We start from the raw sequence: 23259 nt of genomic DNA, 5'->3' as shown, positions 1-23259 counted from the left end.
TTTGTCCTTTCTTCCTCCTTGAGAATTCCAGGCCCGTCTCTCCTTGGGGACCCCTGGACTTCTTATCAACCTGCCTAGGAATTGACTCTCTCACTATTTGGCCACATACACCACAAGTTCAAATCAATTCTTTAGTTGTAATTTTAAAGTTGACACCAGGGGGACAGAAAGGGTGGGATAAACTGACAGAGTAGTATTGACATATGTTCACTACCGTGTGTAAAATAGATAACTAGTGGGAAACTTGATCACAACAAACTGTAGAAAACTCTTAAAGAGATGGGAATACCAGACCACTTTATGTGCCTCCTAAGAAACCTGTATGTGAGTCAAGAAGCAACAGTTAGAACCAGACATGGAATGACAGATTGGTTCCAAATTGGGAAAGGAGTACATCAAGGCTGCATACCGCCATCCTGTTTATTTAACTTACATGCAGAATACATCATGCGAAATGCTGGGCTGGAAGAAGCACAAGATGGAATCAAGACTGCAAAGAGAAATATCAGTAACCTCAGATACGCAGATGACACCACCCTCCTGCCAATGCAGGAGACTCGGGTTTGATCCCTGGGTCAAGAAGATCCCCTGGAGAAGGGAATGGCTACCCACTCCAGTATTCTTGCTTGGAGAATTAAATGAACAGAGTAGCCTTGTGGGTTACAGTCTATGGGGTCTCAAAGAGTCAGACATGACTGAGGGACGAACACTAGAATTTTTTCCCCTTTGGCAAATTGCACTCAGATTCTCCTTGGAAAAGCCCCTCCCACAATGTGCCAACCACCATGAGCTCCAGATGGATTGACTCCATCCCAGCTCCAAGCTATATTATTTTTCTTCACTTAAAGATTGGTTCAATAGAACTTTTCACCCAAACCTCAGTCAGCATTTGGTTTCTTCCTGGCCACAGTGATTGGCCCAATCAGAGTAAATCACAAGACTTTTATTAAATGGTTATAGAAAGTGACACTCCCTCTCTCTTTGGCTATGAAACAAGTATACATATTACACTGGTTGCTATTGGCAGCCATTTTGAGAATGTGATGAGAACCCGAGTGAGAATGAGGTGAAGCCAGAATGCAGAACAGGGTACAGCCAAAGGAATCACAAAAAACTGGGAGACTACCTCAATCAAAACATGCCCAGACTTTTCAGACATGGGAGCCAGTATATCTGGTTTATAATTTATGCTAATTTGTGTTGGAGGTCTGTTATTTACAACCAAAAACATCCCAACTAATATATAAATCATCTGGGAAGGTGAATTTATCTAGGGAGTGAATAATAGACTGTAGCAAAGGTTAAATAAATCACTACTGTTTATTTTCACTCACTACAGGATTTCATAGATTCAAGAGTATTTGATGGAAAAAAAAACAAGTACTAAGTTTATCAGGACCAAGCACTCCTTTAAGAGTATATATATGGTCATCAATTCAAGTGCTTTTTGATAAATGTTGGATGCCAACTTTGAAAGTCCTGTTTGAAAAACATGCCCAGAAAGGTGAATGAGCCATTGGGAGATTGCTTAATTTAAAATGTTTTCTCTACTAAACCAGTTACTCTATTATACAGAATGCCCAACATTAGTCATGCTTACAAGATAAAGGTTTGAAAGATCTTATTCAAAATTATAATCTTAGATGGGCAAAGAAGGAGCAATTATTTATTACTTAACAACTCAGCAGGCACTAGTTTATCAGATTAGCTCCAGCAGAGAAAAAACCCTCAGGAAATAGAATACAAACATTATTAGGTGGAGGAATGGGGTGGAAGAGAGTTCTGGATCATTCTTGACTAAAGAGGAAGGCATATCTCAGTGGAGACCAGATCATAAGGTAGGGATGAGAAAAGAGTAGTAAAGAGACAGAAGATTATTCAAAAACCTAAGCTCACTTTCTGTTCTTTTCTCCAGAGCCAGTCTATGTAGAGAACATTTATAAATTATATCTTAATATAAGACTTAATATAAGACTATGCATGACTATATCTGAATATGAACCTTGAAACCAACAACTGGCAAAGTCCTAAGAACCTGTCCTTGAACTAGAAGAGGGTTCAAGCTAGAAATCTACTGCAAGCAAACTGAGTATATGCCACATTCTAAACCTTAGGATTTACCTTCCTCCTCCCTCTCTCCACCCCTCACTTCACGGGATCCTGCCAGTCAGTGATTTTCTTGGCAGTGTGTCCTTACAAGATATTTACATGATTTCTCTGCTGCACTTTCCATCCAAACTGGAAAGGAACCAGTTTTATGACAAACTTCTACTTGTCTCACTGGAAAAAAGGCAATGATTAACTACTAGAATTGCATCCAGACGTAGCTAAAAGCTGGTTCAGCTCTCATTCAATAGACTTTGCTTTTTCAAAAAAAAAATGGGGTCCTTCTTTTTCTTTCCATTCTGTTACCTATTCAGTCCATCTTTAACTGCCTTTTCCCTAACATATCAAATAAAAGGTCATTTGATTCAAGGGAGGTGTCCAGATATTTATGGAGTGAATGAAGGAGTAATGTCTATATCATCAGTTTGGGAAGAATATCTTTTTTTATCCTACAGAAAAAATAAGACCTTAAAAATACGTTTTAATTTCTTTTTAACCAAAAGAGAGAGAGAGAGACAGAGACACTCACACACACACACACAGGTATTATATTAAGGTATAAAACTACAACCTGACCACCTGGTATTGAATTAATATTTTATAAAGGAAAAAAAACTGATAATACTAACAAAATTCTCTGGTGTGTAAAATTGCAAATTAAGAGAAACTAATGTCATGTACAAAGTGAAAACTTCTGTCCTGTGTATCTGGTTTATGGTTTGCTTTCAGGTAAAGAGGAGCATCATTCAAGCCTCATTTGAACCATGCAGCAGCAGCAACCAATTTACCAGTAAATTAATGTCATATCCTGTTATTTTTGAGATTCTGACCTTTCATTTTGTTTAATCAGGAAATGTTTAAAATTACAGTGCTTAGGTTCAGCTTCTAGGTTTCACAGCAGCTCTTTTGCCAGCAGCCTGTCCTCCTCCATAGGGTTCCTGGTAGAAGCTGTCTATGCTTGGTAGAATATCAAAGTTTATCAAACCACATGATCCACAAAGTCTTAACTTTTCCTCATTACTCCTCAACCCACACACCCAATTCCACCCTAGAAATGAGTAATGCAATCCAGAAGGGAACTTTGGAGTTGCTAAACCAAATAGAGTCTAGCAGAGAATCCTAGACTCAGTAGAAAGATCTATTTAAATGAGTTTGTTGTTGGTCAGTCCTAAGTCGTGTCTGACTCTTTGCTACCCCATGGATGGCAGCACCCAAGGCTCCTCTGTCCTTCACTGTTTCCCAGAGTTTGTTCAAACTTAGGTCCATTGAGTTGGTGGTGCCATCCAAACATCTCATCCTCTGCTGCCCTCTTCTCCTCCTGCCTTCAATCTTTCCCAGCATAAGGGTCTTTTCCAGTGAATTGGCTCTTTGCTTCAAGTGGCCAAAGTAAATGGGTTTATAAATCTCTAAAAAAAATTTCTAACTGTGATGCTGAAAAGTGAAAATTAGTGAAGTCCATTAGCACAGCATTCTCACGATGGTCATCATGATCAGTTGATATTATGATTTATTCTTATAGCCAAAGAGTCTGAATCCAACTTCTAAAAAATACATGAAATACTTATCAGAAGGAACTTGAAATAACGGCAAAAGGCAAACTTGGGAACTTAGTTTTTATTTTCCTCTGAAAATGTCTGCCTTAAAGATAGAGGTTTTGATTGTGTAAATCACAGCCTTAGATGTGACATTTGCTAAAATCTTAGAGCAGTAAATTCTTCAGTATGATGTCTAACCTTCAGTATACTGGCATATTTCCTAGAGGGAAAAAACAAAGACAAAGTGAAACTACAGAAGTCATGAGATTCTATATAGAGAAAATAATGAATATGTCTATATTTTAAAAAATAATTTATTATTCTTACCTTTCTAGCTACCCAAACATCAGAAGACAACTTCTAAGTCTTAAAAATAATCTATAAATAATAAATGTAGTTCAGTGGCAAACTTTAGATTTTGAATATCTAAATGCTCCTATATTTTCCTACCGTGTTATTCTTTGATAATCCAGGGCCCCACCTTCTTCTACTCCTCTGGCCTTCTCACACATTTGCAAGGAAATGGACCAAAACATTCATTAAATACTGGGAAAATTAAGCTCCAGAGGAAATATTTTAGGACTATAGCAATGGGCTTTATTTCCTTATTCTAAGTACAATAATGATAATATCTTGTGTTTAAAATGTCTTTCTTTGAAAGCATTTGAGCATGTTGTTTTTGTTTGTGCTGTTAATAGGTTACCCAGTGTTCCCATGACATACTTTAAGCCACTTGACTCACTGGTAGAGGGTTAGAAATTAGAAGTTTAGAGTTTCAGCCTCCCCAGTGTATGTCTAAAGTTCCACTCTTTTATATGTTGGTTACATATTGGCTAATCCATAAGGTACCCACCTCAGGGACAGACTCCAAAGGCTTCTGAGTAACAGCAGAAGGTCACACCAATTAAGGTTACTTTTCTTCCCTTTGGGTATGAGCTCTGTTCTTTTGTGACAGAACTAATTTTGATTTTTAAAATCAACTCCTTGCTTTTCCCTGCATAATCATTATCTAAAGAAAGAACAGTCTGAGCTGTTACCTTCGGGTCTAACTTCAGGTCTGCTACATGCCAAATAAATCTTAGCTTATTTCTTCCTGCACAGATCAGAAAGAGGACCTTAACATCATCCAGGCCAGGAAGCCAGGTCTGATTAGCCATAAATGGAAGACTCTCCATTTACTAACTCCATATACTAAGAATCTCCATTTACTAAGTAACTAACTTCTTTCTACTTTAATTTTTTTTAAATAGAAAATTGGATTAACAAAATTAATAGTAATTATATCACTGGATTCCTGTGAATTTTAAAGAAAAATTATATATTTAATATATCATATATGAAAGTGAAATTGCTTGTCACCTAAGTCGTGTCTGACTCTTTGCAACCCTGTGAAATGTAGCTCACCAGGCTCCTCTGGCCATGGAATTCTGCAAATAAAAATATTGGAGTGGGTAGCCATTCCCTTCTCCAGGGGATCTTCCCAGGTCTCCCATATTCCAGGCAGATTCTTTACCATCTGAGCCACTAGGGAAGCCCAATCGATGGCCTATAATTATCTATGCATGTGTTACGTAAGTGCTCAAATAATTTTATCTTATTGTTTGAATTGTGTTATTATTTTTGTCTTTACTCTATTAGTAAGTATTCCAACAGGTCCAATATTGAGCTCAGAAACACCAGCTGACCAGAAGGCTAAGGTCTGTCAAGGCCTCACTGCAGCCTGCACAGTTTTACTTCCACCCACACCCCACCCCTCCCAAAAAATGACTAGGAAAATTCAACAGAATTACTTTGGTCATCCAAGCACAATTACTCAAAGCTGAAATTATTTGAATAGCCTGGTTGTTCCTGAATCTAAATATATATAAATTGTTTTAAAACTCATTCATGAATTTTTCAATTGAATTCTCAGAATATTCAGCACTTCTCAAAATATTGATGTTTATGGATTGGGTGAATATATACATGGATATATATATATATATATAAAATATGTGTATATGTATTACATATGTATATATATGAGTGTGTCATATATTCAATAAAAACATGCAAGAAATCTCCATGTATTAAATTGTCAAACATTAAGAATATTCAGTAATAAAGATAATAAGTATGTTTAAATTACTGCATGCAGATGATTATAAAAGAAAAGAAGCATTTTTCCAAAGATTAAATGGATTTCCTTTCAGTATTTCAGTTTTAAATATGACCTCACATATAATGTACACTGTGTGATACTGAACTTTTTAGTTCTCCATCTAAAATCCATGTATTTAATATTTTCCATTCTATTTTTTTTCTCTGAAAACACTAGCTTGTTGTTTTTAAATTGTTGATAGAGACAAGATGGAGTTGCAAGATCTTTAAGGACTTTTTCAATCTTCCTTATTTAAAGTGCACTGGGACGACCCAGAGGGATGGTATGGGGAGGGAGGAGGGAGGAGGGTTCAGGATGGGGAACACATGTATACCTGTGGCGGATTCATTTTGATATTTGGCAAAACTAATACAATTATGTAAAGTTTAAAAATAAAATAAAATTAGAAAAAAAAATAAAATGGATTTTGTAAAACAAAAGAGCAAGTCTATGAAATTCTTATACATGCTTTTGCTTAAAGATAAAGACAAGAGGCTTTAAAAGTACCAAACTTCAACTGAAAAGGAAAATCTTAATTTTTAGGGATTATGGAATTTTATGTTTATAAATTAAATTTACTCCAAGTAGTATATGTCTGGATTGATGAATATCTGCCTTAGGTAAGCCATCATAGTCTTAACCTGCTTATTCATACTGTTTCTCTTTTCTTTTTTAGTTTCAACTTTAAAGAGCTTTATTGAAATATATAGCAAAGATTCTAGGACATGAGCTGTGTGCAAATATATTGGACTGGAGATGATCTCAGAGGCCAGAGCTACATATAATTCAGACCGTGCTAAATCATATAAACATTTTGGCCTTTGTTTTTTTTTAAAAAGTCATTTGTATTATATGCTTTTTTTTTTTCCTGGGCAGAGTGCCTTCAACTTGTCCTGTTTTCTTCTCTTTTATCAGTCTTCTTTATTTACATAACAGTTTCCTTCAACTTATAACTTATAAATTGACATGAAGCTGTTTCTTTCTGGATCAGAAAAAGAAAATAATACTCTTTTTTTAATTAAACCATGTGGACATCTGGAAGCAGAATCTAAACCTATCACCCTCTCATGATATAAAGCAAATATGTATTATTCCATGGAGGAAACTAAAACAGAGGTGTTCTTTCCTCATCTCCCACCTCATGGAAATAAGTTTAATTTTATGGGAATTTCTGTGACAGGCAGTCTGTACCAGAGAAGAAGGGCACAGCAATTACCTTGGAAAACAAAACAGAGTTTCATCAAATACCTCCTAGTTCTTGGAGAGTTTGTTCAAACTCCATTTAATTTTTGACAGAGGGTTTAGCTATATAGAAAGGGAAGGATAAACTTCCAAGCCAAACATTCTTAATAAATGCCAACTGCAGGAGAAACAATGGCATGTTGTTTCCTCAGCCATTCAGTCAAGTTTGTACTGTAAGACTTTATATACAAGGAATTGTTTACAACACCAGTAGCTGTGAGATGTGCCAGCTGGTGTGTTAAATGCACTCACACTTAGCTAAGGTGTTCCATCTCCTAATCTATGTGTCTCAAAGTAACAGGGTCACACCCTGGTGTAGTGCTCTGAACAATTAAAAACAATAGACAGACACTGGCGGTAACAGGATTCAACCTATTACAATGTATCCAGTGAGCTGAAAAATAACACAACTGAAAAAAATGCATTCTTGGGTCATCTGAGACCTAAAGGGACATACTGCTGCTGCTAAGTCACTTCAGTCATGTCCAACTCTGTGCGACCCCATAGACGGCAGCCCACCAGGCTTCCCTGTCCCTGGGATTCTCCAGGCAAGAACACTGGAGTGGGTTGCCATTCTTTCTCCAATGCATGCAAGTGGAAGGTGAAAGTGAAATCGCTCAGTCGTGTCCAACCCACAGCGACCCCATGGCCTGCAGCCTTTCAGGCTCCTCCGTCCATGGGATTTTCCAGGCAAGAGGACTGGAGTGGGGTGCCATTGCCTTCTCCTAAAGGGACATAATGTACCTGAATTGTTTAGCCACTAAATCCACAGCTCAACTATCGAGGTATTATAGAAGCAGTCATAGGAGCTGAAAAAGAGAGTGCTATTTCAGTCTTTGTTAACATAGAATTATTGCTAGTCTGTGCTAACATAGAATTATTCTCTATGAAATAATCACATCCAATCTTAAAAACACAGCATTTTTAAAACATAAAGCTAATGCCTCCAACTCATGGACAGTGTTTTCATAAACAATCAAAGTAGTTTTACTTTGTACAAAGCAATAGGTGTATAAAGCATTGATGTCCACGACTGTAGCATACATAAACAGTGATCTGCTACCTGCTGCTGCTGCTGCTAAGTCACTTCAGTCGTGTCCAACTCTGTGCGACCCCATAGACGGCAGCCCACCATGCTCCGCCGTCCTTGGGATTCTCCAGGCAAGAACACTGGGGAGGGTTGCCATTTCCTTCTCCAATGCATGAAAGTGAAAAGTGAAAGTGAAGTCACTCAGTCGTGTCCAACTCTTAGCGACTTCATGGACTGCAGCCTACCAGGCTCCTCTGTCCATGGAATTTTCCAGGCAAGAGTACTGGAGTGGGTGCCATTGCCTTCTCCGGATCTTTTACCTAGTGATTTTCTAAAAATATCATTCAACTCTGTTATATGGACAATTCTATGATTCTGAGTCTAGCCAGAATTATTACTCTAGTCTACATATTGTCACTCATATAGAATAACAGTGCACACAAAACTCACCTTGAAGATGCTTCTTTTGATCTCTTGGACAGATAGTCTGTATTTTCCCACTTTTAACCTTGATCAAGAGACTGGTTTCTGCTCCACTCTTCTCTCACCACCATTTCTAGCATCAAAGAAGGCTTTGGGATTCTCTGGGCCCATTCTGCAGATTTATATGTTTTATGTCACCTTTCACTTGTGAAAAGCCTTGTGGCTGCAGTTCTGCTGTTGAAAAAAAAAGACTCAAGTTTAGAGGAGCCTCAACACATGCTAAAATCTCTTGCCAATATTTTAAAAATCCCCTCATTGTTGTAGCTTCCCTTGATAGCTGGACTCATGCCTGAGTGGCAGGTTAAGTCTTGTAGATCTCTGAGATTTTAGGCTCCCTCAGGCTAGATTTCTAGAACTTGGAAACAATTTTGAGAAAGCAATTTCAAACCTTTGCTCTAAGCAAGAACTGACAGAATTTCTCATTATAACAATTCCAACATGTATCTTTAAAGAACCAAAGCCAATGGATTTTCATCAGACTCAAAGAAAATATTGGTGCTTTTCAAAATCCATCAGAGTTCCTTTACAACCCAACTCTTTTCATAGGCAAAGTTATCTGGCTTATATTCAGAACTTCCATAGACAGATACTTAAACCACGGGTAGATGTGTTTTCACTTAAACGATGACTTCCCACATATGCTATAGAAGAAGCTTTACCATTATCATTGGATGTCTGCATATGAAAATTAGCTTTAGTTTAAGCCACATCTTTCTGTGAAGTTTGACAAAAGAAGGCAGCCAGGTTTGGAAGGTTATGAATTCTGCGATGGAACTTGATTCATGGCTTCTAATAAAGATATTTTAATGCTCCTGCCAAATTCAGCAACAAGCTTGCCAGAACGTAGAATCTCAAGTAAACGTACCCTTTAATCTTGTGTGAGAAAAGAAAACAAGCCCAAGAGCAGCAAGGGCTGGATATAAGGGTTCGTTTCTATTACCTTTCCCAACAAAAGTCAGCTGCTCCCTCCCACCCCCAAAAAAGAAAAAACACATCAGTAATATCTGGTATTGTTCACAGTCATTAGCAAGAAGAGAGGACTCTTGTCAGTTGAGTATCTCTACGGAGGAATGCCCCTTGTGTGTTACCTTCTTAATATATGTGTTATCCCCAGTAAACAGAGACAGCTTTTGATAATCCAAATTAGTAGAGGTGAGAAGCAGCGGGGAGGGAGTAAGTCCAATCACAATGACAGGCAATAAACTCAACCGGGGTTGGCTTTCGATTTTGTTTTTGTACTTGCATTGGAATATGGGTGTGTCTGGCATTCTGGGAATTTGCATTTCAGACAAAGTAATAAAAAAACATAGAAAACTAACTCAGAAAAGCTGGAGAGTCACTTTAGCTCTTCATCTGCTCAACTTCTGGTTACCACATTCCCTTCTGGAGGTAGCAACACATCCACTTCTCCAGTTATTATCTAATCTAATTAAGTGAAGTGTTGTATTTTTGTTTCTCAGCCAGAAAGTGAAAGCGCAATTTTGCAGGGAATGATGATGTAAAACTTGAGCAGTGGAGATGTGATTGTTTCCTTAGAAAATCAGTGGAATAAAATCAATCTGATTCTTGGGAAACTGTAACTTGTCACACATTTTCAGAGATATTTAGCCTATTGCACTTGACAATTGCATCCATTTTGCAAAACAAGATTGTTTCTGGAAATTTTACCTACACCCGCCCACACACACACACACCCACAGTCACATCACACACACATCCCTCATCTCTGAGACTGAGACAGGGACAAACATCTAGGTAGTGATCCAGAAGAATAAAAATCCAGGGAAGACCAGTGGGAGATGCATTGTCTAGCAACGAAACAGGGAGAGGCTACTCAAGACCATCTTTCACCTGGAAGAGAAACAAGCCCCACCACCCCTGCCCCTCCCACCCCCCCACCCCCCCACCCCCCCGCCCCCCACCACCAATATTGGGTCAATGATATTACAAGACAAAAGTATTTGAAAATTTATTTAACCTATACATTCTGTTTTCCAAGAGGTAAACATTTAGGTATTTGGCAGGTAGATTAAACCATATGTTCACTTGCACAGATAGTGCCATTTTGTGGCAACTTAAAAAACATTTTTAATATATGATTTTCCTGTTTTACAATAATTTTCCTAATTCTAATTCCTTTGAATTACTGATTGAGATGAAAGGAACAGAGTGCACAGATTCTTCAAGCTTGAAAAGTTGTTTACCACAAAACGTTTCATTTTTCTCAGAGTTATCTCATGAGGACAGATATCTGTAAACAATGAGAATTTGGGGACTTGGCTGATACACTGGTTATGGAAAGTCATGCTCTGTCGCCAAGTTCCAGAGATGTTTGCACAGTGTCTAGGTGATTGGATTATATACATGGCAAAGTGACAAATATTAGTTACACAAATCAAATTCTTAAAAGCATCCAGTGATGGGACATTCTAAGTTAAAAATTAGAAATTCATCCCTTTTCTAAAATGAAAGCAAAAAGTTAATATTACTTCTTGTTTTATCAATCCATGCAAAAACAAATAAAATAAAATGTTATGAAATTGTTAAATCCCACTAGTTTTACAATTGATGCTTTTAACTAACATCTTTGTTGTAGAAAGTGACAGTGATAGAGTCAGTTCCTAGGCAGGTTGATAGGGAGTCTAGGGGTCCCCAAGGAGAGAGGGGTCTGGAATTCTCAAGGAGGAAGAAAGGACAAACTTTTTTTCTTTCTCCACATTCCTTAGGATTATATAACAATAATGTATCCTGCCTAAGGACAGTCTTTGGATTCAACCTTCTGTTATTTTAAAATGTTAATTATGGGAGTATACCTGGTCTTTACAAGGATGTATCTTGCCTGAGGACAGTGTTATCTTAAAATGTAAATTATGGGAGTAGGTCGGAGGAGGTCTTTACAACCTCCAGACATTCTTTGGATATATAACCTCATTGTTAACACTAACAAGTGGGTACTCTTTCTGCCCCCTTCTGATGCCTATGTCAGAAGCTTTCTCTATCTCCTTTATACTTTAATAAAACTTTATTACACAAAAGCTCTGAGCGATCAAGCCTCGTCTCTGGCCCCGGATTGAATTCTTCTCCTGCGGGGGCCAAGAATCCCAGTGTATTCGCGTGATTCAACAACAACCTTTCAACAGTATATATTAGTAAAGCACTCACAAGGTCACCAGTAAGATCCAGCTTAACTCAATGTGGCATTTTTACTCAACGAAGAAAATTTGCTCTGAAAAAACAGGTTAAGAAAAACAACAGAAAAAAAAAAAAAAGAAAAACAACAGAAATGAGGAAATATAATTGCATATTCATAAGCCACACTAAATAGGAAAAAAATCGAAAAGAAACATGAGTGCTGTTTGACATAGTTGGCATAAATAATGACTGAAATTATGAGTTGTAAGTACAAAGTCAAAATGAAACAGTGTGTATAAAAAAGAAGGATATTTCTTCTATGATGCATCTAGAACTTATTGTGATAGACATTAGAGGAACATGTTATATAACAAAAAGGAAAAAGATGGTCATTATTTTTCAAGGGATTTGAACTTAGCCATCCAAAGGTTGTGGCACAAACTATAGATTATATTAATATTCCATCTATTTTTTAAACAAAATGCCAGTTTGGATGATTCTTATATCCTTCAGTATCATTACACTGGAATAGCTGCACTTAAGCTACAAATTTACACAGTAATAGGGCAACCAAAGCTATATGTAATTTCAGGGGAGAACAAGATGGTGGAGGAGTAAGTGGACGTGGAGTACATCTCTCTCCACGGATACATCAGGAATACACCTTCAGACATGGAAGTGCACGCAGAGCACAAGCTGATAGCAGACTGGAATACCCGATGAGTGGAAAAGAATATATAGACCCACGCAAAACTCGGTAGGATGAAGGAACTAGGGGGGAAAACAGCAGTGTTAGTAGGACAGGACCTGCCCTTGGCAAGTGGGGGAACTGAAGCAGGGGGTCCAATCCCCACATCGGGGCAATTGTCTGAGGCAGGGAGAAACATTTAAGGCTGAGGGTGAAACAGCTGATCTCTGGCAGCCTAAATGGAATGAGAATCCGGCAGTCCTTGCCACAGCCATACATACATACCCCAGAGATCCCCTAGAAAACACAGCAGCTGGGAGCTGGAGTTTACAGGTTATAGAGCAATCCCTGGGTGAGGACTGCTTTTGACTGAAGAGAGACAGATTGAGGGGGTGTGAGAGAGGAGATTGTGGTGGGAAAAGCCTGTGGAGGAAAGCTGAGCAGCCCTGGAATACTGAGCAGCCGAGGCAATACTGCTGAGTTATCCATAGAGGGTGGAGCCATCACCATAGCCTGTCTCCCACCACACACCAGCATTGGCAGCTGAACAGTAGAGAGGCTGGCCCATCAAATGCCTGACACACTGAACTACATTGTAGGAACCCACCCAGGGTGCCCCTTTAAGTGCCTGACCCACCCATCTAAAGAGTAGGACCCCAGCCAGGGGGGCCTCCTCTATGTGCCTGACATGCCGAACAACAGAGAAAGACCCCAGGCAAGGAAGCCCTCTAAGTGCCTGAATGAGCAGAGCTATGGAGAAAGACTGGCCAAAGAGGTCTTCTGATCACAAGCTACAAGATGCTTGAAAAAAGACGGATAAGACAATAACTCCTACGCGGCAGAGGCAGTCCATGTCTCTGCACACTTGGGGCCGCCAGCGTGCAGATGTGCCAACATTCACATTCAACAGCTGCCAGGGCAGCTGTGCCATCTTCACATTCAACTCTCACTGGGGCAAGAGCCGCCACAGGCAAATAGTCTTGCTTCTATGCGTACAGGGTCGCTTTGGTAGTGTTCAACTCTTTGCGACCCTGTAGACTGTGGCCTGTCAGTCTTCTCTGTCAGGGAGGGCAGGTTCTCCAGGCAAGAATACTGGAGCATATTGGCTAATATTTGTTGCAATACTCTTCTAGAGCACTATATTTCCTGCTGCCCTAGCCACCAACTCCCCTGAATACCTGGTGCTGCCAGAATCCATGCCACCCAAGCAGCTGCACCACCTCCACACCTGGCCCTCACAGGGGCAAACCCAAGTCCTCCAGGGCAGCCTCAGGAGCAAACCCCAGTGGACAACCCAAGTGTAGAGGTGGAAATAAAACCACAATTGAAACCCAAGGGCAGTGTAACTAAGGAAGAAGACCCAAAGCCTTCCCACCAGCTGTACAACCTGCAGATTAAATCCACACGATCAACTGGGCAGACTCTGTGTCTATGGAATATATAAAAGGTCATTGAGAACTCCAACAAAAAGAAACACACTAGTTCTGATACCTGTGGACACTGGAGGCAAGAACACAGATGAGTAAGACCAGATTAGAAACTGAGCTGCCCCCACAGCAGGTCCAGAGACCAGCACAGTGTTAGAGGGCATCCTAGGGAGGTGAGGGGGACTGTGACTCCCAGCAAGGGAAAGGACTCTGACAGCAGTGACTCAAGAGAAACAGTTATTATTCTTATGTTTTGACTTGTTCTGTAGATTCTTTTGGATTGTTTTCTTTTTCTTTTCCTCCCCCCGCCCCAACCCCACCCCCGGTGGTAGTTGTTGATTTTATTGGCACTATGAAATCTAATTAAGCTTTTGAGCTTTTTTCTTTTTTTCCTCAGTCACATTTTTTTATTGTTGTTATTAATCTCTGCCTGTACATTGGGCTTTTGCAGTTCTAGGAGTTTTCCTTTTTTTTTTCTTTTCTCTTTTTTTAATTAAAATTTTTTAAACCTATTAGTACTTTTTCTACACTTATTCCTTTGTTTGTTTTTCCTACTGTTCTTTTCCCCTTGCAGTTAATCTTTCGTATATATAAATCTTCTTTATCCACCTCTATTTGACTTTGCATATCTAGTCTTTCTTTCCTTTCCTCTCAACATATTTGTTAGTTTTATTTTCATTGCTTTATTCCTCAGTTGGCACCTTGCTTTAGTTTTGTGTTCCAGTTTATGCTTTAGCTAGTTTTGTTCTGGTAGATATAATTTTTGGTTCCCTTTGTTTGCCAGGTAAATCTATTGTCTTTTATTTTTGTTGGACATTTTTGATTTTGCTTATGAGTGTATATGTATATGTGTATATTCAGTTACACTTTTTATTGTTGTTCTAAATCTCTGCCTGTATGCTGGGCTTCTGTAGTTCTGTGGAGTTCTCCTTTTTTTTTTCCTTTTCTCTTTCTTCTTCCATTTTTTTTTTCTCTTTTTTATAATTTTGTTTTAATTTTTTAAACCTATAATATTTTTTCTACATTTATTCTTTTGTTTCCCTTTCCTACTGTTTTTTCCCCTTGGCAGTTAATCTTTAATATATATACAAATCTTCTTCATCTACCTCTATTTAACTTTGCATATCTATTCTTTCTTTCTTTCTTTTTTTCCTTTCCTTTCCTCTCAACATATTTGTTAGTTTTATTTTCATTGTTTTATTCTCCAGTTGGCACCTTGCTTTAATTTTGTTTTTGAGTTTGTGCTTTACTTAGTTCTTTTCTGGTAGAAACAATTTTTGGTTTCATTTGCTCACCAGGTCAATCTATTGTACTTTATTTTTGTTGGACTGTTTTGATTTTGCTTATGGGTGTATATGTATATGTGTATATTCCATTATTTTAATTATTATTTGCCTGATTTTGTAACTGCCATTTGTCTGGGGTTCTCTTTGGTTTCTCATTTTTGGATATGTGTTCTAATATCACTTAATGCCATAACAAGCCACTTGTGGAATCTTTATTTCTGACCAGAGATCAACCCCTGAGCCTTTGGAGTGGAAGCACTGTCTCCAAGACCCTAGACCACCAGAGAAATAACCCTAGGAGGTATCACATGGTGAGAACTCACACAAAGGAAACCACTGGAATATAAGACCCAGCAGCACCCAACCACCAGTAGCACCCTGTGCAGGATGCCTCATCTAAGCAAGAAACAAAACAAAAATACAAATCCAGTCATCAGCAGACAGGAGTACCACCTCACTCAGCATTGCCCTTCAGTGAAAAAACAAACAAACAAAACTCAGCACAAATCTCACCATATGCAAAGCTTACACAAACCACTGGACCAACCTTAGGAGGGAAGAAACCAGAAGGAAAAAAGAATTCAGCCTTGAATCCTGGGAAAAAGAGACCTCAAACACAACAAGTTTTAAAAAAAAATAAATAATGAAAAGGCAGAGAAATACTACACAAATGAAGGAACAAACTAGAAACACAGACATCCAAATAAATGAAGAGGAAATAGGCAAACTACCTGAAAAAGAATTCAGAATAACGATAGTAAAGACGACCAAAACCTTGAAAACAAAATGCAAAAAATGTAAGAATCAATTAACAAAGACCTAGAAGAATTAAAGAGTAATGATGCAGAGACAAACAACACAATTGCTGAAATTAAAACTACTCTAGAAGGAACCAATAGCAGAATATCTGAAGCAAAAGAACGCATCAGTCAGCTGGAAGATAAAATGTTGGAAATAACTTCTGAAGAGCAAAATAAAGTGAAAAGAATGAAAAGAACTGAGGACAGTCTCAGAGACCTCTGGGACAATATCAAACGCACCAACATTTGAATTATAGGGGTCCCAGAAGAAGAAGAGAAAAAAAAGGGTATGAGAAAATTTTTGAAGAGATTATAGTTTCCCTTCCCCAACATGGAAAAGGAAATAGTCAATCAAGTCCAAGAGGCTCAAAGAGTCCCATACAGGATAAACTCAAGGAGAAACATGCAAAGACACATACTAGTCAAACTAACAAAGACTAAACACAAAGAAAGAATACTAAAAGCAGTAAGGGAGAAGCAACAGGTAACACACAAGGGAAACCCCATATGTTTAACAGCTGATCTTTCAGCAAAAACTCTGCAGGCCAGAAGGGAATGGCAGGATATATTTAAAGTACTGAAAGGGGAAAATCTACAACCAAGATTACTGTATCCAGAAAGGCTCTCGTTCAAAACTGATGGAGAAATAAAAAGCTTTTCACACAAGCAAAAATTAAGAGAATTCAGTACCACCAAACCAGCTTTATAACAAATGTTAAAGGGACTTATATAGTCAAAAAAAACACAAGAGAAGAAAAAAGATCTACAAAATCAACCCCCCAAATTAAGAAAATGGCAATAGGAACATATATATCAATAATTACTTTAAATGAAAATGGATTAAATGCTCCAACCAAAAGACACAGACTGGCTGAATGGATACAAAAACAAGATCCACATATATGCTGTCTACAAGAAACCCACTTCAGACCTAAAGACACATATAGACAGAAAGTGAGAGGATGGTAAAAAAATATTCCCTGCAAATGGGAAGCAAAAGAAAGCTGGAGTAGCAATCTTCTTATCAGACAAAATATACCTTAAAATAAAGAAGATTACAAGAGATAAGGAAGGACACTACATAATGATCAAGAGATCAATCCAAGAGGAAGGCATAACAACTATAAATATGTATGCACCCAACACAGGAGCACCTCAATACATAAGACAAGCACTAACAGACATAAAAGGAGAAATTGACAGCAACACAATAATAGTAGGAGACTTTAACACCCCACTAACACCAATGGACAGATCATCCAAACAGAAAATTAACAAGGAAACACAAGTCTTAAATGATACATTAGATGAGATGGATATCATTCAAATCTTCAGGACATTCCGTCCAAATGCAGGAGAATACACCTTCTTCTCAAGTGCACATGGAACATTCTCCAGGATAGACCACATCATGGGTCAAAAATCAAACCTCAGTAAATTTAAGAAAATTGAAATCATATTAAGCATCTTCTCCGACCACAACACTATGAGAGTAGATATCAATTACAAGAAAAAAAATGTAAAAAACACAAACACATGGAGATTGAACAACCCGTTTCTAAATAAGCAACAGGTTACTGAAGAAATCAAAAGGGAAATCAAAAAATTTCTAGAAACAAATGACAATGAAAACACAACAACTCAAAATCTATGTGATGAAGCAAAAGAAATCCAAAGATTTATAGCAATAAAACCCTACCTCAAGAAACAAGAAAGACATTGAATAGACAACCTAACTTTACACCCAAAGCAACTGGAAAAAGAAAAATAAAAAAGTCCCAATATTAGTAGAAGGAAAGAAATCATAAAGATCTGAGCAGAAATAATTGAAAAAGAAATGAAAGAAACAATAATAAAGCTTAATGAAATTAAAAGTTGGTTCTTTCAGAAGATAAACAAAATTGACAAGCCTTTGGCCAGACTCATCAAGAAAAAAGAGAGAAGAATCAAATCAACAAAATTAGAAATGAAAAAGGAGAGGTTACAACAGACAATGCAGAAATACAAAGGATTATAAGAGATTATTATGAACAGCTATATGGCAATAAAATGGATAACCTGGAAGAAATGGACAGATTCTTAGAAAAGTTCAATCTTCCAAGACTGAACCAGGAAGAAATACAAATTATGAACAATCCAATTACAGCACTGAAACTGAAGCTGTGATCAAAAATCTTCTAGAAAACAAAAGCCCAGGACCATATGGCTTTCACAGGAGAATTCTATCAAACATTTAGAGAAGAGCTAATGCCTATCCTTCTAAAACTCTTTCAAAAAATTTCAGAGGAAGGAACACTTCCAAACTCATCCTATGAGGCCACCATCACCCTGATACCAAAACCAGACAAAGACAAAACAAAAAATGAAAACTACAGGTCAATATCACTGATGAACATAGATGCAAAAATCCTCAACAAAATTTTAGCAAACAGAATTCAGCAACACATCAAAAAGACTCATACTCCATGATCAAGTTGGGTTTATTCCAGGAATGCAAGGATTCTTCAATATATTCAAATCAATCGATGTGATACACCATATTAACAAATTGAAAGATAAAAACCATACAATAATCTCAATAGATGCAGAAAAAGCCTTTGACAAAATTCAGCACCCATTTATCATAAAAACTCTTGAAAAAAAGGGGCATAGAAGGAATCTATAGTAATGGCCATATACAATAAGCCTACAGCAAACATTATTCTCAATGGTGAAAATCTGAAAGCATTCCCCCCAATTAGGAACAAGACAAAGGTGTCCAATTTCACCACTATTATTCAACATAGTTCAGCAAGTTCTAGCTACAGCAATCAAAGAAGAAAAAGAAATAAAAGGTATCCACATCAGAAAAGGAGAAGTAAAGCTCTCACTGTTTGCAGATGACATGATACTGTACGTAGAAAACACTAAAGATAGTATCAGAAAATTACTAGAGCTAATCAGTGAATTTAGCAAAGTTTCAGGATACAAAATCAATACATAGAAATCACTTGCATTTCTATATACTAACAATGAAAAATCAGAAAGAGAAATTAAGGAATCAATCCCATTCATCATTGCAAGAAAAAGAATTAAATATCTAGGAATAAACTTACCTAAGGAGACAAAAAAACTACACAGAAAATTGTAAGACACTGATGAAAGAAATCAAAGATGACATAAACAGATGGAGAGATATTTCATGTTCTTTGGTAGGAAGAATCAATATTGTGAAAATAACTATACTACCAAATGCAATCTACAGATTCAATGTGATCCCTATCAAATTACCAATGGCATTTTTCACAGAACTAGAACAAAAAATTTCATGGTTCATATGGAAACACAAAAGACCCCAAGTAGCCAAAGCAGTCTTGAGAAAGAAGAACAGAGCTGGAGGAATCAACCTTCTTGACTTCAGGTTATACTACAAACCTACAGTCATCAAGACAGTATGGTACTGACACAAACACAGAAATATAGACCAATGGAACAAGATAGAAAGCCCAGAAATAAACCCATGCACATATGGGTACCATATTTTTGACAGAGGAGGCAAGAATATACAATGGGGCAAAGACAGCCTCTTCAATAAATGGTGCTGGGAAGACTGGACAGCTAAATGTAAAAGAATGAAATTAGAACACTTCCTAACACCATACACAAAGATGAATTCAAAATGGATTAAAGACCTAAATGTAAGACTAGGAAGTATAAAACTCTTGGAGGAAAACATCGACAGAACACTCGATGACATAAATCAAAGCAAGATCCTCTATGACCCACCTCCTAGAGTAATGGAAATAAAAACAAAAGTAAACAAGTGGGACCTGATTAAACTTAAAAGGTTTTACACAGCAAAGGAAACTATAAGCAAGGTGAAAAGACAACCCTCAGAATGGGAGAAAATAATAGCAAATGAAACAACTGGCAAAAGATTAATTTCCAAAATATACAAGCAGCTCATAAAACTCAATGCCAGAAAAACAAACAGCCCAATCAAAAAGTGGGGAAAAGACCTAAACAGACATTTCTCCAAAGACATACAGATGGCTAACAAACACATGAAGAGATGCTCAACATCGCTCATTATTAGAGAAATGCAAATCAAACCCACAATGAGATATCACCTCACACCAGTCAGAATGACCATCATCAAAAAGTCTACAAATAATAAATGCTGGAGAGGGTGTGGAGAAAAGTGAACGCTTTTACACTGTTGATGGGAATATAAATTGATACAGCCAGTATGGAAGGCGGTATGGAGATTCCTTAAAAAGCTAGAAATAAAACCACCATATGACCCAGCAATCGCATTCCTAGGCATATACCCTGAGGAAACCAATGTTGAAAAAGACACGTGTATACTATTGTTCATTGCAGCACTATTTACAGTATCTAGAACATGGAAGCAACCTAGATGTTCATCAATAGATAAATGGATGAAGAAGCTGTGGTACATATACACAATTGAATATTACTCAGCCATAAAAAGGAATACACTTGAGTCAGTTCTGATGAGCTGGATGAACCTAGAACCTATTATACAGAGTGAACCAAGTCAGAAAGAGTAAGATAAATATCATCTTCTAACACACATATACAGAATCTAGAAAAATGGTAGTAAAGAATTCATTTACAGGGCAGCAATGGAGAAACAGACATAGAGAATAGACTTATGGACATGGGGAGAAGGGAGGACAGGGTGAGATGTATGGAAAGAGTAGCATGGAAATTACATTACTAAATGTAAAATAGATAGCCAATGGGAATTTGCTGTATGGCTCAGGAAACTCAAACAGGGGCTCTGTATCAACCTAGAGGGGTGAGATGGGGAGGGAGATGGGAGGGAGGTTCAAAAGGGAGGGGATATATGTACACGTATAGCTGATTCATCTTGAGGTTCGACAGAAAACAACAAAATTCTGTAAAGCAATTATCCTTCAATAAAAACATTTTTTTTTTAAAGTTATAAACCTCTTTTTCAAAAAAAAGCTACATGTAATTTCAAATGACTTATTCTGGACTTTAGAATGTATTGTAGGACTTTCAGCTGGTTCACAATCCCCATCATACTTTATATTTATGAAAGAAGGTTACGGGCAGAACAAGTCAGAGGTAAGAAGCAGGAAAAAGATTCCAATGCTTCCTTTCTGGCTTGAAGATGAATAGGTCGTGTGTCAAGAAATGCAAGTGGCTCGTTGATGAACAGAGTAATACTTCAGTGACCTTGCCTTCCAGCACAAATGATGTGGGTTCAATCCCTGGTCAGGGAACTAAGATCCCACACACCTCAGGGCCGAAAAAACAAAACATAAAACGTAAGCAATATTGTAACAAATTCATTAAAGACTTTAATAATGGTCCGCATCCAAAAAAAAAAAAAAGTTGCCAGTGAGACTTGTGATTGACTCTGATGTGAGTCAGGAAATATTTGTCTAAGGAATCACAAGTTACTTTAGGACAGAGGTCTGTTAAGTAGATAGGCTGTTGCACGTTATTTTAGATTACAAGATATTTAAAAGTACCATATCATAAATGGCCTCTTGGCTCCATTTTAGAGAGTTCTTTTGCAGTATCAACTCCATTTTAATTTTGCTTCCACAGTTGTTTTTTATCTCAGGCCCATTTTTTTCCTATTGTCTCAGCCTAGCTTTTAGAGTAAGTCAATTCAGTGATGTTCAAAAACAAACATAGATAGACCTCTTTGTTTCCCTGGCATTTTGTTATACCAGCAATGATAATCCCCTCTTTTGGGTTAATCCTATGGTTTCCATGTTCTCTGTTCTCGTACTACCAGTACTGTTGATTGTAGTCATTCAAAACCATGCTAATTAAATTCAACAAAGCTTGAACTAGTTAGCAATCTTTTCTTCATTATTCCCTCTAGAGGCTAGTTTAAATCATTTTCGTATTCCTCAAACTCCTAATGTGTCTTCTACACCCAAACGCAGAGGCTATTTCATTGAAAAGGTTTAAGTCATTAATAGTAAGCTTTATTGACTTTCTTTTCTAATCTGAAAACATTACCTTATTTCCTCTTATTCACTTTTCTAGTTTTGCCACAAATATCCTGCTTCCATTTTCAAAACTATCCCTTTCACCTGTCCTAACAACCCCATTTTGGTTTCAAGCCATTGCACTGCCTTAGTTTTATGCTCTCTGGATGGTATTTCTCAGTCTCCCTCACAGGCACATATAATAGATAACAGCAACACGGAAGCATACAAATCTAAACAAGCTAGATTATTTCTCCATAACATTTTTTATAGAGCAGCATTGTTGCTTTAAAATGTTGGGTTAGTTTCTGCTGTATAACAAAGTGAGTCAGCTGTGTATACATACATCCCCTCCCTCTTGGACCTCCCTCCCACTCCCCCACCTCACCCCTCTAGGTCACCACAGAGCACCAAGCTGTGCTCCCTACCTTACACAGTAGGTTCCCACTATCCCTCTCACATGGTAGCGCACATACATCAATCTCAATCTTCTACAGCGTTATTAAGCACAAGAACATTACAGAAAGAAAATTGCTGCTTTTCTAAGAGTTTAGGTAAGACTGGGAGCCATAGAACTACCTGCCATGTTCCTCAAATTTCTAGGGAAATAGAAAGAAAAGTGGCCAAAGCAAAAAATATAATAATTCAGTTTTATTTTTTAAGTCTTTCCACTGTACATTTCTAAAGTTAACAGAACTATTTCTATAATTCCCAGAGTATGACAGGAATTTCAAAATTATTTACTGCAACCCTGGAATTGGCTTCCCAGGTAGCTCAATAGTAAAGAATCTGTCTGCCAAGCAGGAGACATGGGTTCAATCCCTGGATCAGGAAGATACCCTGGAGAAGGAAGTGGCAACCCACTCCAATGTTCTTACCTGGGAAATTGCATGGACAGAAGACCCTGGCGGGCTAGAGTCCTTGGGGTCACAAAATGTGTCAGATATGATTTAGCAATGAAATAACAACACTGAAATTGATGAAGAAAAAGAAATGAGTGGTAATAATAGTAGAAGTAGGAAAGAGAGGGGGAAGGGAAAAAAGAGAATGTAGGGGAGGAGGAGGAAAAACAAGGGGAAAGAAGAGAAGGAGGAAGAGATTAAAAAGCAGATAGAAAGTAAAGGTTCTTTTGTTTGTTTTTTTGGCATGCTTCCAAAGGTAAGTTCAGAGGACAAATAAGAGAGCAACAGTCAGCTTTATGCCCTAGCTAACCATTATATAGATTCAGAATCATTATCCAGGTGCTGCTAAAATCTTGGCTTCTAGTTCTAATTAACAAGCTCGTATATATAGGAAACAAAACGAGCATTCTGAAAGTGTCTGTTACCTCTTCCCTATAATCACTTGTTTCTTAGGATAGAAATAGAGCGTTTTTATGGTCAAACACTCTTGATGGAATTCTGAACCAAGCA

General features: G+C 37.6%; 1 long non-coding RNA gene across 2 annotated transcripts; it reads right to left on the bottom strand.

Annotated features, from left to right (window-relative positions):
• Positions 1–3551: 3551 nt before the first annotated feature.
• LOC101907004 (uncharacterized) lies at positions 3552–23057 on the bottom strand. Of its 2 annotated transcripts, none has more exons than XR_001500767.3 (3): positions 22726–23057; positions 8504–8710; positions 3552–3861 (listed from the first exon to the last, which is right to left on the bottom strand). It is a non-coding gene; the product is annotated as an uncharacterized lncRNA (long non-coding RNA). The 2 variants fall into 2 exon arrangements; XR_235442.5 differs by lacking the exon at positions 22726–23057 and adding an exon at positions 9625–9799.
• Positions 23058–23259: the final 202 nt, after the last annotated feature.

The sequence above is a fragment of the Bos taurus genome, chromosome 8 (genome assembly GCF_002263795.3).
Source record: "Bos taurus isolate L1 Dominette 01449 registration number 42190680 breed Hereford chromosome 8, ARS-UCD2.0, whole genome shotgun sequence".
Classification (NCBI taxonomy): Eukaryota; Metazoa; Chordata; class Mammalia; order Artiodactyla; family Bovidae; genus Bos; species Bos taurus.
This window is presented reverse-complemented; position numbering and strand designations above follow the sequence as displayed.